We start from the raw sequence: 14,054 nt of genomic DNA on the forward strand, positions 1-14,054 counted from the left end.
CAAATGAAAATTTAATACAATTTAACAAAAATTAAATTAAAAGAGGGGATATACCATAAATATTACAACCTTAATGAAAAGAATGAATAGATCAATAATACTAAAGGAAATTAGAACCATAGTAAATACGTGTGTGTGTGTGTGTGTGTGTGTGTGTGTGTGTGTGTATCTCCCTCAAAAGGCATGAGGTCCTGATAACTCATGATATATAAGTTGTTAAAGGCCAAAGAAAAAGCTGATAAACTTCTCAGTTTGTGTCTAGCATAAACTCAATGACAAAAGTGGACAAAGATAGGATAAAAAAGTAAACTATAAACCAATGAAACACTTGAACAAACACAAAAATTACAAAGTGAAGTCCAGCATTGCATTAAAAGAATACCATCTCATGGTCATATTTAAATATAGTTCTACTTTAAGGACTCTATTAATACAATACTTGCAATTTATTACATTGGAAGATTTAAGGGGAATGTCTATATGATAAAGCTAATAGGTGTGAAAACCTTTAATAAAATTTAACAGTCATTTCTGATTAAAACCACAACAAAGCCACTAAGTTAGAAATAGAAGGAAACCTCTTAATTCAAAAAGCATATCTCCCAGATATCTAAAGCAAACTGATACTTTGATCCTGCCTTACCTTGAGAAGCTTATTTCTCACTTGAGTGTCAGTTCAAGGCAAAACATTCAGCAGGCAGCTTTCAAGTCTTCCATGCAGTCTTTCAAGTCTTTCAGAATCCTGGCATCTCCTGGCCCCGTCTCTTAGAACTCTTCATCTACATCCAGCCTTCAAAAAGAAGGATGAAATACAAATGAAGGCTTCCTATGGGCGTGGCAAGCATGGCTGTTGACACTGCACCAAAAAGAACTTGGTTGCCTGGCTCCACCTAACTGAAGGAGGCGGGGAGAGGGACTCAAGCTGTGTGCCCAAAAGGAAAACTGGAAGATTGTTTTGATGGACACTTCGTGCTCTCTGCCACAGTCAGCTTCTCTGGCTACCATATATCTTCACACACCCTTCTTCACATTCATCTTCCCCGAAAGGGAGATGACCCCAAATCCTATGCAATTACTGAACTCATCTCAAAAGTCAAGAAGTCAGTGCTGTACATTCCAGTACATCAAATATAAATGCGGTTCTTTATGATTTGATAAACTATCAAGTAAAAATGTTTGCTACTCCTCTAAATCCACCCACCCAAAAAAAATTAGTGGAGCAGGAAGAACAACTGCAATAAAAGCTCCTATTTGGAAAAGGAAGAATGGAAAATACCACATCTTCCATTAAACCAAAAACTAAAGTGCTCATGGATGTATATCCAAATATGAAATATCTAAATATGAAAGAGTGAACCATGAAATATCAAAAGGCAATACAGGAAACTTTTTAAATTGTGGTGTAAAAAGTCCTCATGAGCGTGACACAACAACCAGAAGTATTTTTATATAAATATATATATTTTTAAATTGTACTTTAGGTTCTAGGGTACCTGTGCAGATCATACAGCATTTCTCCATAGAGAAATGGCATACATGGCAAAGTGGTTTGCTGCCTCCATCCTCCCATCACCTATATCTGGCATTTCTCCCCATGTTATCCCTCCCCAACCTCCCCACCCCACAGTGTGCCTCCCCTAGCCCCCTCAACAGACCCCAGTGTGCAATGCTCCCATTCCTGTATTCAGTTGTTCTCATTATTTAACAGCCAGCTATGTGTGAGAACATGCAGTGTTTGATTTTCTGTTCTTGTGTCAGTTTGCTGAGAATGATGTTTTCCAGATTCATACAGGTCCCTACCAAGGACATGAACTCATCGTTTTTTATGGCTGCATAATATTCCATGGTGTATATGTGCCACATTTTCCCTGTCCAGTCTATCATCGATGGACATTTGGGTTGGTTCCAGGTCCTTGCTATTATAAGCAGTGCCACAATGAACATATATGTGCATGTGTCTTTATAATGGAATGATTTATAATCCTTTGGATATATATCCAGTAATGAGACTGCTGCGTCAAATGGAATTTCTATTTCTACATCCTTGAGGAATCGCCACACTATATTCCACAATGGTTGAACTAATTTACACTCCCACCAACAGTGTAAAAGTGTTCCTTCTCCACATCCTCTCCAGCATCTGTTGTCTCCATATTTTTTAATGATTGCCATTCTAACTGGTGTGAGATGGTATCTCAGCATGGTTTTGATTTGCATTTCTCTAATTACCAGTGATGATGAGCATTTTTCATATGTTTGTTGGCCTCATACATGTTTTCTTTTGGAAAGTGTCTGTTCATATCCTTCATCCACTTTTGAATGGGTTTGTTTTTTTATTGTGAATCTGCTTTAGTTCTTTGTAGATTCTGGATATTAGCCCTTTGTCAGATGGTTAGATTGCAAAAATTTTTTCCCATTTTGTTGGTTGCCGGATCACTCTAATGATTGTTTCTCTTGCTGTGCAGAAGCTCTGGAGTTTAATTAGATACAATTTGTCTATTTTGGCTTTTGTTGCCAATGCTTTTGGTGTTTTGGTCATGAAGTCCTTGCCTATGTCTATGTCCTGAATGGCTTTGCCTAGGTTTTCTTCCAGGGTTTTTATGGTGTTAGGTCTCATGTTTAAGTCTTTAATCCATCTGGAGTTAATTTTAGTGTAAGGTGTCAGGAAGGGGTCCAGTTTCTGTTTTCTGCACAAAGCTAGCCAGTTTTCCCAACACCATTTATTAAACAGGGAATTCTCTCCCCATTGCTTGTTTTTATCAGGTTTGTCAAAGATCAGATGGTTGTAGATGTGTGGCATTGCCTCTGAGGCCTCTGTTCTGTTCCATTGATCTATATCTCTGTTTTGGTACCAGTATCATGCTGTTTTGATTACTGTAGCCTTGTAGTATAGTTTGAAGTCAGATAGTGTGATGCCTCCAGTTTTGTTCTTTTTTCTTAGGATTGTCTTGGCTATGTGGGCTCTCTTTTGGTTCCATATAAAGTTTAAGGTGTTTTTTTCCAGTTCTATGAAGAGGGTCATTGGTAGCTTGATGGGGATAGCATTGAATCTATAAATTACTTTGGGCAGTATGGCCATTTTCACAATATTGACTCTTCCTGACCACGAGCATGGAATGTTTTTCCATCTGTTTGTGTCCTCTCTTATTTCCTTGAGCAGTGGTTTGTAGTTCTCCTTGAAGAGGTTCTTTATATCCTTTGTTAGTTGTATTCCTAGGTATTTTATTCTCTATGTAGCAATAGTGAATGGGAGTTCACTCTTGATCTGGCTCTTTGTTACTCTGTTATTGGTGTATGGGAATTCTTGTGATTTCTGCACAATTATTTTGTATCCTGAGACTTTGCTGAAGTTGCTTATCAGTTTCAGGAGATTTCGGGCTGAGATGATGGAGTCTTCTAAATGCACAATCATGTAGTCTAGAAATAGAGACAATTTGACTTCCTCCTTTCCTAACTGAATACCCTTTGTTTCTTTTTCTTGCCTGATTGCTCTGGCTAGAACTTCCAATACTATATTGAATAGGAGTGGTGAGAGAGGGCATCCTTGTCTAGTGCCAGATTTCAAAGGGAATGCTTCCAGTTTTTGCCCATTCAGTATGATATTGGCTGTGAGTTTGTTGTAGATAGCTTTTATTATTTTAAGATACATTCCACTGATACCTAGTTTATTGAGAGTTCTTAGCATAAAGAGCTGTTGAATTTTGTCAAAGGCCTTCTCTGCATCTATTGAGATAGTTATGTGGTTTTTGTCTTTGGTTCTGTTTATGTGGTGAATTATGTTTATTGACTTGCATATGTTGAGCCAGATTTGCATCCCTGGGATGAAGCCTGCTTGATCATGATGGATAAGCTTTTTGATGTGCTGTTGCATTAAGTTTGCCAGATTTTATTGAGGATTTTTGCATTGATGTTCATCATGGATATTGGCCTGAAGTATTCTTTTTTAGTTGAGCCTCTGAGAGGTTTTCATATGGATGATATTGGTCTTATAAAATGATTTGGGAAGGATTGCCTTTTTTTGTATTGTTTGGAATAGCTTCAGAAGGAGTGGTACCAGCTCCTCTTTGTACATTTGGTAGAATTAGGCTGTGAACCCATTGGGCCTGGGCTTTTTTTGGTTGGTAGGCTATTAATTGCTGCCTCAACTTCAGCCCTTGTTATTGGTCTGTTCAGGGTTTGAACTTCTTCCTGGTTTAGGCTTGGAAGGGTGCAAGGCTCCAGGAATTTATCCATTTCTTCCAGGTTTACTGGTTTATGTGCATAGAGTTATTTGTAGTAATCTCTGATTGTAGTTTGTATTTCTGTAGAATTAATGGTGATATCCCCTTTATTGTTTTTTATTGCAACTCTTTGATTCTTCTTTCTTTTTTATTAATCTGGCTGGTGGTCTATTTTGTTGATCTCAAAAAACCAGCTCCTGGATTTATTGATTGTTTGAAGGATTTTTTTGTGTCTCTATCTCCTTCAGTTCTGCTCTGATCTTAGTTATTTCTTGTATTTTGCTAGCTTTTGAGGTTTTTGATCTCGCTCCTCTAGCTCTTTTATTTTCGATGATAGGGTGTCGATTTTAGATCTTTCCTAGCTTCTCATGTGGGCATTTATTGCTATAAATTTTCCTCTGGACACTGTTTTAAATGTATCCCAGAGATTCTGCTATATTGTGTCTTTGTTCTTGTTGGTTTTGAAAAACATCTTTATTTCTGCCTTCATTTCATTTTTTATCTAGTTGACATTCAGGAGCCAGATGTTCAGTTTCCATGAAGTTGTGTGGTTCTGAGTTTCTTAATTTTGAGTTCTAATTTGATTGCACTGTGGTCTGCTGAGAGGCTGTTTGTTACGATTTCCATTCTTTTGCATTTGCTGAGGAGTGATTTACTTCCAATTATGTGGTCAATTTTAGAGAAGGTGCCAGAAGTCTTAAAGTGAAAAATGAACATATTTGTCCTCATCAAAATGTAAAACATCTGTATCTCTGAAGATACCCGAAACAAAATTAAAAGGACAGTGATTACAGATACTATTAGAAATTATAAATTCAACCATTTGTGATTAAAAAGTTAATATAACCACTGGAAGAATAAAGATATAATATAGTTTTCATAGTTTTCAAACCAATATATGAAAAGTAGAACAAAGAAAATTTTATGTAACAAATATTTACAAAGTAGGTAACAATTGCTTAGTATCCCTAATATCAATAAAAAAGGGAAACAACCCAAAATATAAGTGGAAGCTTTTACTTTCAAAATGGAACACTAACTGCATGATGATATCCTCTTCTTTCTAAGCCTCTATCATTCTGCTCTAAGCCTTAATTTATTTTTTAAGTATATGAATATATTGCTTGTTCTCTAAATTCAAAGAGAGATTTTTGGCTAATCAAAATGGTGAGAAATCCCTGAAAGGCCAAAAGTACACAGGCTGAGTTTGCAGAGAGTAATTGTAGCCTGGAATTTATGCTGGAGACTTATAGAAAGTCCTACCACGGGAGACAGGGGCATCACCCAGGGTACCCATGCTTAGAGGTGTAGAAGGTAGCACTAGACAGGAGGTGGAAGCTAATGCAAATGATAAGAAAATGAGTTGAGGCATCTACACTTGTCATGCCATGTACATCCCACTCTTTACCTCTCTACTGGTTTCAGCCTAAGAATGAGGTGCAGAGCCAGCAATACCCAAATGGAATGACTAAGCACAGAATACTGGCCTCTAAGATATCCCACCCAGCATCCATCTCAACTTTCCCTCACTCTCACTGAAAACAGTGAGGAGCACAAACCTCAAAAGCTATCTCCATACCTCCCCTAAGGCTGGTTGTAGGAGTGGAAGTGTAAGGAGTCTAGATGGGAATTCAAACCACCAAGATGAGCCCACAGTCAAGAATCAACAACATCTAGCATGTAGCCTCCATACAAAATATATATAACAGCCCAACAAAATTACAACTATGAAAAATTTAATAGATGAGCTTAAGATAAATTTAAGCTTCACAATTGAAGGAAAAATAAATTTTTTAATGAACAAGCAAGTACTCAGAGATTTTATTACCACCAGGTCTGCTTTACAAGAGCTTCTGAAAGAAGCAATACACATAGAAAGGAACAACCAGTATTAGCCTTTCCAAAACTATACCAAAAAGAAAAGAGCATCAACATAATGAAGAATTTACATCAACGAATGGACAAAACAACCAGCTAACATCAAATGGCAGTAATCCTAAATTTAAATCGACTAAATCCCTTAATCAAAAGATACAGCCAAAACCCAACGATATGCTGCATCCAGACCCATTTCACATGCAAGGAAACATAAAGACTCAAAACAAAGTGATGGAGGAAGATTTACCAACCAAATGGAGAGCAAAAATAAATAAATAAATAAAAAGCAGGAGTTGCAAGTCTCACCTCTGATAAAATAGATTTTAAAGCAATAAAGATATAGTGGTAAAAGGATCAATGCAACAAGAAGAGCTAATGATCCTAAATATATACGCACCCAATACAGGAACACTCATATACATAAGAGCTATAAAGAGACTTAGACTCCCACACAATAATAGTGGGAGACTTCAACATCAATATTAGATAGATCAATGAGACAGAAAATTAACAAGGATATCCAGGACTTGAACTCAGATCCGGAACAAGTAAACTTAATAAATATTTATAGAACTCTCCACTTTAAATACACAAAATATACATTCTTATCAGTATCACATCACACCTACTCATAGGTTTAAATGAAATATTGATTGGCCATTATCAAGCACAATTATTGGCATAAGAGAGGTTTTCAATACCCATTTTTAGAATAAAACAACATCCCTGTTCTCTCTCCCTCTTTCTCTGTCTTCCTCTCCTTCATTCCTTTTTTCTTTCTTTCTTTCTCTCCTTCAAAAAAAAAAGAAAAAAGAAAAATTTAATAGATGATAAGAAAAGGACTTTTCTTAAGAAATTTAATTAATGTCTTTCAAAATAACAAATAAGGCACTATCTGTGATAAAACAAGCCAAAGTCAAACTCTGGAAATGTTTTGATGTAATTATTAAAATAAAAATTCAGTAGATAGAAACAGAAAAATTGGAACAGCTGAAAAGGAAATTTGGTATCTAGAAGACAGACATAAGAAGGTAGCACAAGGTGATAAAAAGGTGTAAAACTTAAAAGACATGGAAAGGAGTTCTGTAAGTCATAACTTCTAGCTAACAGATAATAAAGAAAATAGAGGGAGGTAAAATATGAAGAAATAATAAGATTGAATTTCTTATAAGTGAAGAAAAATATAAATCCTGAAAAGGAAAGGGTTCACCAACCACAGGGCAGGATTTAAACAAACACATCACAAAAACAAAATCTGTACAAATATAATGGAAGTTCAGAGCATTAAGGATATAGTCAATACGTTAAAAGCTATAAGTATAAAGAGAAACTACCAAAGCTTTCGGAGAGCATGAAAACAAGACTTCAAAGTAATTCTAGTCAAATTTGGCATAGATTTTTCATGGATAATATTGGATGAAAAAAAGACATTGGGGCAATACCTTCAGTTTGCTGCAGAAAAAGAAGTTCAAATCTAAATTTCTATTTTTAGCCAAAATATCATTAATATGTGAGGAAGAAATAAGATGTTTTTCAAACATCCAGGGAGTCAGACTTTTAATAACACAGCAGAATCTCTCTGAAAGCTGAAAGAACTATTAGAGAATATGAAAATAAAATGAACCCAGGACCTCACAAGGAGCTGCCGTGGTTAGCAAAGGAGGCCAAAAAGGCTATTTCTCTATGAAATATAATCGCAAAACGATATTTAACTAATTCTCTGTGCCAAAACTCCACGTTCTTTCAACATGGCATGTGGAAGATGGAAGTGGAGGTGCTGATGAAGAATTTAGGAAATTTTAAATAAATGTATGCATATACATAATACACAAAACACAAAGGGGACAATGGACAGTGATTACAGGTACTATTAGAAAATATAAATCCAACCATTTGTGATTAAAAAGTTAATATAACCACTGGAAGAGTAAAGATATAATTTCATAGTTTTCAAACCAGTACATGAAAAGTAGAACAAAGAAAATTTTATTAATCCTTGAAAAGGCTGGGAAGGGGAAACAAGAAAACATAAAAGAAAGGAAGGTAAACTGAAAATACAAAACGAGATGGGAGGAGTAGGTTTAAATATATTTTTAAATAACTATAAATATGGCTTGAATCCAGGAGGCAGAGGCTGCAGTGAGCCAAGATCACATCACTGCACTCCAGCTCGGCAACAAAGAGACTGCCTCAAAAAAACAAAAACAAAAACAAACATAAATATGAATGGAGTAAATTTGTTTCATAAAAGGTAAAATATCAGGTTGGATTTTTAAGACTTCAGCTAAGTGCTGCTTACTGGAGGGAGCCAAAACCATGATGATTCCAAGTTTGAAAGCCTACACCTGGCAGGTACTAACAGCAGGCTGGGAACGGCAAAATTCGTATCAGACACATAGAACTAAAAGCCAAAAGCATTAAAAGTATCGAAAAGGACATTTCACATTGTCAAATAATTTACCAGGAAGGTATAATGATCAAGAACCTAGGCCGGGCGCGGTGGCTCAAGCCTGTAATCCCAGCACCTTGGGAGGCCGAGGTGGGTGGACCACGAGGTCAACAGATCGAGACCATCTTGGTCAACATGGTGAAACCCCGTCTCTACTAAAATTACAAAAAATTAGCTGGGCACGGTGGTGCGTGCCTGTAATCCCAGCTGCTCGGGAGGCTGAGGCAGGAGAATTGCCTGAACCCAGGAGGCGGAGGTTGCGGTGAGCCGAGATCGCGCCATTGCACTCCAGCCTGGGTAACAAGAGCGAAACTCCGTCTCAAAAAAAAAAAAAAAAAAAAAAAGAACCTAAAATGCCTCAATATATTTTTGAAATACCTAAAAAGTTGATAAAATCACAAAAGAAAATTAACAAATACACATCATATCACTGTGATCTGTTACAGTCTCCTACTATGATATACTATGAATAAAACTATAGAGTATTTAAATAATAAAATTAACAAGTTTACGCCAATAAACATGCAGAAAACTTACACTTAACCAAGAATACACAATTCGTTTATTTACTTAGGTAACATTTACAAAAAATGCCCTTATAGGAGCCACAAAGGAAATTACAACAAAATTTTAAATAAATGTATGCATATACATAATACACAAAACACTTATCTAACCAGAGTATGTTATAATTAGAATTTTTTTAAACCGAACCCAGACAGCTAGATATTTTAAGTCACTTCTAAATAATTGATTGCTTAAGGAAATAACAAAATTGGAGTTTCAAATTATTTTGGAATGAATGAAAATGAATGCACTCCTGTCCTATACAGAGTCTGTGTGGTCAACTTTGCTCAATGTCTGCCCAATAATTGGTACTGAAAGAAAGGGAAAAGATATGTGATGATCTTAATCATAAATAAAGTACTATGTTCATTATCCTCTGATGAGGATGCCCTCTTTATAGAAAAATTTCTTTTGGAATGACAAAATGATTTTAAAATGCTGTTGTTAAAAAGAATAGCTACATAGAAGGAAGCTACCTAGCATAACTCAGTTAATAGAGTCCAGGAGAGTTTAGAACTTGGTGGAGCTTTGCAATGGTTTATTGTATTCCAGAATTTCAAATCTTTTTTAAAACAAATAAATAGTAAAGTAACTAACAGGATAATGGAGCTAAATTTAGGCATAAACCCTAAACATAAAAGCAATGTACTATGTGAAAGGTCTTTGAAATAAAACAGGATGGAGAGAAGGTGATTCTAATGAAATTTTATCTCTAGGGGCATATACGATCAAATTCTTTCAGTATAAGTGCTTTTCTATTATACTCATATCTTCTCATTCATTTGTGTGTATTCAGAGTATTTTATTCTAAGACTAAATCTATGGCTGAGTAAACTTCTTGGTGACTATAGGCTTTACATTTTAATGGAATATTTGTATATAAATGTTTTCATCAAGTTACTAAATCAATGACAATTTATGAAACATGAAGAGCTGAATTAATAAATTCATTGAAGCAGAAGAAAAAGGCTTCATTGATCTCGAGCTCTTAAATATCAAGCTTTATGCATTCTGAACTGTCAGCAAAATACATTTATAATGGCAAAAATTATAAGTACATTAAACATAAAGACAGGTTTATATCAAGAAGTTAGAGATGATAAGTCTTAGGAGCTAATTGGAAGCCTATTGGTTTTGGGCCTTGAAAACCTTAGTTTGAGTCAGACCTCAGAGATTGTTCAGTGTTCAATTAACCCCTTAACCTTACACTAAAAGGATCGAGTCCTCAAGAATCCCTCTAGTATCTTACGACCCTCTCTTGGATAATGAGCACAAAATCGCATTTATAAGGGGGAATCTTGCCTATAGTCAGTGGGTAACCATTGGGCATTCTGAACTGAATTATGACTGACACAGTCATAACTGTTTTGGGGGACATCTCTTATGATGAGTTTAGGATCAGTCAGGCTAAGGAGATCCTTGAAGCCAGTTAGAAGTCTCTTGTAATGTGTCAGATTCGGGGAATAAAAGCTATGACAAGAAAATGTCAAGCAACTAAGTATCTCTCTCTTAACATTCTATACCTTTGAAAAAACATTTTTAGTGTTTGTTTGTTTGTTTGAAACTGAGTTTCACTCTCATTGCCCAGACTGGAGTGCCATGGCGTGGTATCGGCCCACTGCTACCTCCAGCTCCCAGGTTCAAGTGATTCTCCTGTCTAGCTTTTTTTTAAATTGTTATTATTATAATCATTTTACTAAAAGAAATTTAGGATCCAAAAGTGTTCTATATTGAATGACAAGAGGAGAGTTGTCATTGTTGAAGAATTCTCCCTAATGGAGAAAAATTATGCCGAAGGAAAAACACAGGTTTGTAATCAGAGACCATGTTCAATTATCAACTCAGCTGCTTACTGGCTAATCTCAATATTTCACTTGTCTCAGTGGAGGCCACCCTCCACAACAGCCTTCAGCACTGTGATACGTGATGTTATCCTGAGCCTCGAGCTGGTACTACTATCTTCCTCCTTGGGAGAGCAGCAGGGAAAGGGTGAACCTGGGAGTCCTAGCTTCAAAAAAGCACAGTACTAGCCTTTGAAACTGAGGTGAAGGCAGCCTGGCCCACCAGTCCTGGACCATGGTGAGAGTGGCAGGCCTAGGGATCTCTGAATCATCTTTAGGTGCCTTCCATGTTCACGAAAGGTAGCACATGTTCATAGCCAAATACTCTGTGGCTCCATCTTGTAAAATCCAAAATGTCTGATAGCCTTCCTCCATTCTCTACTACCTTCTCTGTCTCCTTTACTTTTAACTGGCAGTGTCTCTGATGGCATAATTCAGTCCCTATTCCCAGCCTCTGTTGAGGTGGCTGATTAAGTCCATGAGTTGCACCCATGATCTCTTTTTTAAATGGTTGTTTAGCCACACCCTTGGTGTTTTCAGAAAAAGCTTTCTTATTCTTTACAATAATGACAGGTTGAGAATTGTTCAAATCTTTTTGCTTAGAAATTCCTTCCTCAATTCATATTTCTCCTTTTGCATTTTATTATAAGTAGTCAGAATAAACTAAGCTGTTTCTTCAAATGCTTTGCTTAGAAATCTCCTCAGGTAAATATTCAGTTTCATTGCTTACAAGTTTTACCTCACACAAAACACCAGAACATAGTTCAGCAAAGTACTTTGCCACTTTATAAAAGGAGTTGCCTTTCTTTCAGTTTCCAATCACATGTTCCTTATTTCCATGCCAGAACCACCTTTAATGTTTATACTTCTAGCATGCAACTCAGAACTCTTCTGGCCTTTACCCATTACCCATTGCCAGGTTTCAAAGCTGCTTCTGCATCTTTAGGTATTGGTTACAGCAGCACCCTTCTTCTCGGCACCAAACTATGTCTTAATCTGCTTGGGCTGCCATAGAAAAATATCATGAGTTGGGTGGTTCAAACAACAGACATTTATTTTCTCATAATCTGGAGGCTAAAAGTCCAAGATCAAGGTGCTGGCAGGGTCAGGTTCTAGTAAGGGCTCTCTTCCTGGCTTGCACATGGCTACCTTCTTATTATGTGTTCACATGACCTCTTCTGCAAGGACGGAGGGAGAAAGAACAAGCTCTCTCACATATCTTTTCATAAGGGCACTAATTTCATCATGAGCACCCCACCCTCACGACCTCATCTAACTTTAATTATCACCCAAAGGCCCCATATCCAAATATCATCACATTGGAGATTAGGACTTCAACACATGACTTTTGGGGGAGGCACAAACATTCAGTTGGTAACACTTCTACATACATAAGCACAAGTCTGGGGAAGAAAAAAAATCCTAGCTCAGACTTTGGTTTCTGTTGGAGCAGATGTTGAGGGATAGATTCCAGGATTTTATGCTTAAGCTGGGATTTAATTTTTACATCAGAGGATATATTCCAGGGTTTTCTTTTTTAAGCCTGAGGCAGAAACATGATCATCCTGTCAGGCATGTAGCAGGTTTATTATCCTCAACAGAGGTTTAGAAAGAAACCATTTCTTCATTGATCTATTTCAGAGACAATAAAGAATTCAGGAAAGGGGTTGGGGTGATGGGGATCAAAGCCAACCGGGTCTTGGTTGCAGGATAGTTCACATAATGCTTAACTCAAATTTTTCTTAGACTTTTTTGGCAAAACATCCAGAAGATGGAAACACACTAGGGATCTTATACACATCTGCCTCCATCTGGTCTGATTTCAGTTGCCTTAGTAATTTGGAGAATTTTTTATTAAAAAGGCTTTAGAGAATTTTCTATTCTTCTTGATAGAATTCTTTCTATTAAAAAGACTTTAGAGAATTTTCTATCCTTTTAAAATATAATTCTATTAAAAGACTTGAGATTTTTTATTAGAAAGATTTTCTATTTAAAAAATGACTTTAATTCTTAAATTCCAAGTTGTCTAAATAATTATTCCAAACCTTACTACTCTCCTCAAAACCCCTCCCTTCGGCAGATCCCCTGCACTCCTATGTCAAGGAGAAATTGAAGTCATCAAGCATACTCCCCACCAGCATCTTGCTTTCTGTCAGCTTTTTTATTATACATTCCGGTCCACATGTTCATTCATATCTATACCCTGGATTCATTACCTGACATCTAGGAAGACAAGGTAAACCTTAAGGTATTTCAGAACCAGTAGCTACACCTAATGCACTTCCCTCTGACTCCTTTGCCACTTCTTCATTCACCGTTTCCTTCTTTTCTCGAATATCAAACTCTTTCTTCCTACTGGCTCCTTCTCTTCAACCTATAAACACCTTCATGTTCAACCTATAACAAAAATATCCTCTCTCAATGCCATAACTCATTCTACTACTGCTCATTTTATTACCAAACTTTACCTAGAGTATTTTTTAGTATAATAATAGATTCCATGGATAAATCTTGTGGGCATTTTTTAAATTCACTTTTATTAAACCAAAGAAGGTTTAACTGACCACCTTAAAAGAAACACCCAAAACCATTAAAAACCTGAAAAAAAATATTTAAAAACTAATAAGTAAGTTTTGCAAGACTGCAGGATGAGAGATCAATATACAAAAATCAATTTTATTTCTAAACACTAACAATGAGAAATCTAAAAATGAAATTTAAAAATTTTTATTTGCAATAGCACTAAAAGGATAAAATACGTAGAAATAAATTTACCACAATGAGTGTAATATTTGTACATTGAAAACTCTGAAGCATCTTTGAAAGAAATTAAAGAAGCCTAAATAAATGGAGTGATCAAGGTTTAATACTGTCAAGATAGCCAAACTTTCCAAACTGATCTGGAGATTCCAGGGAATCTACTTTAAAATTTCATCTGGCTTTTTTGCAGAAATTTTAAAGCTGATCTTAAAAATCATATAGAAATGCAAAGAAGCCAGAATAGTCAATCCTGAAAAAGAACAATGGAGTTGGAGAACTCACAGTTCCTGATTTCAAAACTTACTACAAAGCTATCATAATCAAGATGGTATAATCCTG

The 14,054-nt window shown here is 36.1% G+C and overlaps 1 long non-coding RNA gene across 1 annotated transcript in view; it reads right to left on the reverse strand.

Annotated features, from left to right (window-relative positions):
• Window positions 1-642: 642 nt before the first annotated feature.
• Window positions 643-14,054, reverse strand: part of LOC144576559 (uncharacterized) — a 247,185-nt gene continuing 233,773 nt past the window's right edge. The window contains exon 3 of the long non-coding RNA XR_013526763.1: window positions 643-790. This is a non-coding gene — a long non-coding RNA (uncharacterized LOC144576559). The remainder of the gene's footprint in view (window positions 791-14,054) is intronic.

The sequence above is a fragment of the Callithrix jacchus genome, chromosome 14, assembly GCF_049354715.1.
Source record: "Callithrix jacchus isolate 240 chromosome 14, calJac240_pri, whole genome shotgun sequence".
NCBI lineage: Eukaryota > Metazoa > Chordata > Mammalia > Primates > Cebidae > Callithrix > Callithrix jacchus.